At 42.3% G+C, this 2,099-nt stretch overlaps 1 non-coding gene across 1 annotated transcript; it reads left to right on the top strand.

The window, feature by feature from the left end:
• Window positions 1-901: 901 nt before the first annotated feature.
• On the top strand, window positions 902-1,039 carry LOC119949730. The gene has a single exon (XR_005457270.1). It is a non-coding gene; the product is annotated as a small nucleolar RNA SNORA7 (small nucleolar RNA).
• Window positions 1,040-2,099: the final 1,060 nt, after the last annotated feature.

Raw genomic sequence — 2,099 nt, forward strand, 5'->3', positions numbered from 1 at the left:
ACTGTGGATTTTTACAATTACATTCACATTTCCCTGGAGACCAAGAAGTTAACCTGCAAGAAACTCTTGTCTCCCTTATCCTCATAATTAATCGATAATCTGTTTTAAAGAAAGAAATGTTCACTTCATCTCAAGGCCTTCCTATTTATAGTGAGTTAAAATGAATACAGGAAATGCAACCCAATAGAGTGTGGTAGTAAAGCAGAGGTGCTTATGGGTCTCCTACAAACTTGTGCAGAAGTATCTCCTGTTTACATCAATAAGGTTTTTAAAGTGTAGACATGGGTTGAAACCCTTGAAAATGCTATTGCAGAATATATGGAGAAGCAATGTTTTCCATTACTTCTGTTCTGATGTTTTAAAGGATCTTCTCTCTCCACCTACATGGTTTTAGGATTAGCTTCTCTCTTCAGCACTCTGGGCACTGAAAGATGAAAGTAGGACCCTAAAAAGGTGAGACTGAAAAACCCAGACATGGCTTAATAGTCCTAGACATTGATCAATCAATCAATCAGTAGTATTTATTAAATGCTTACTGGGTACAGAGCATTGCGCTAAGCACTTGGGCAAGTACAATACCACAGAGTTAGGATACATGTTTCCTACCCACAAGGAGCTGGATTAACACTGTCCAAGAAAACTTTTAAGAATCCATTGCCATGTACAACTCTAGCTGGAGTCCCACCCTTCAAAAAAGAAATTCAGGTCAGTAATAGGGAAATTGCTTTTCTAGCTATCGGCTTTACTGGATAAAATCGTTTTTGAGTTCAGTGACGTACCCTATAGCTACAGATATAGTTGCTAAACCTTCTGTTCTAAATGCTACTGTACCTTTTTTTTCTAGAAAAATTGTAGTAACTCTGCCTACCCCTTTATAATTACTGCTGCAATCTTCTCCCAAGTCCTCTCAGCATCGCACCTGGAGAGTTTCCAGTACTCTACCAGTCTCGGCTAAGGGAGGGAGTGTCAAGCAGAGGCATACCCATTCCATTCCTAGCTTGGGCCGTGGCTAGTGAGTGGAAGGCAATCTGCTACAAGTCAAAACTCATCTGTGCTGGGCAGCAGCGGTGTGGGTAAGAGTTGAGGGTAGAGACTCATGTTTACTGTATGGAAGAAGGCAGTGGTAAACCACTTCTGGATTTTTACCAAGAAAACTCTATGGATACACCACCAGAAAGATTGCAGGTGGAGGTGGGGTGTTCTGGGAGAGATGTGTCCATGGAGTCGCTGTGGGTCAGAGACGACTCGACAGTGTAAGACAAGACAAGACTGCTGCAAGCTCCTCACCCTCTCCTCTATCCCGATGGCCTGGGTTTTCTGCTCCTGCAGAGGAAGGTAGTCAGTGTGATTTTTCCATGTTAGGGGAAAGGACATTTCCACAGGCCTGATCTTCCCTCCACCAGCAGATCTTCCTGCTGCTGCTAAACATAATAAAATGCCCTCTTTGTTTTCAGTGAGCCATTACTTGCAGGATCAAATGTTTAGAGGACTGGTAAGCACATAGGTTGCTAATAACCTGGTGGGCAATTAGACATTACTCTTGGGAAATATGCCTGCCATAAATCGTTCAGGTTAACACAGGCTTTAGAGAAACTATACTGACTTTAAATCTCCATATAAGATAATGAAGGATGGGAGATATGATAGACGCTGTCCCTTCCCAGTGAGTTTATTCTTGAAAGTGTCGGAAGTGAGAGTTGCACATCTTTTTGAAACATTTTTGCAAGACCCAAGCCACAAAGCTTTGTTTTCCTTTGGGTTTCTTTTTTTTTTAACAGCAATCAAGTTATTTACTTTCAAATATCTTCATGTAACTCATATCCTAAAAAAATCCTCCTTTGACCGTACAGCTCCCTCTAATTATCACCCTATCTCCCCCCACTATTCCTCTCCAAACCTCGGTTGAGTTATCTACATCCACTGCCTTCATTTCCTCTCCTCCAATTCTCTTCTTGACCCACTCCAATCTGACTTCTGCTCCCTTTACCTCATAGAAACTGCCCCCTCTAAAGTCACTAATGACCTCCTACTAGCCAAATCCAACAGCCTCTACTCCATCCTAGACTAGACTGTGAGCCCACTGTTGGGTAGGGACTGTC

The sequence above is a fragment of the Tachyglossus aculeatus genome, chromosome X2 (genome assembly GCF_015852505.1).
Source record: "Tachyglossus aculeatus isolate mTacAcu1 chromosome X2, mTacAcu1.pri, whole genome shotgun sequence".
Taxonomy (NCBI): Eukaryota; Metazoa; Chordata; class Mammalia; order Monotremata; family Tachyglossidae; genus Tachyglossus; species Tachyglossus aculeatus.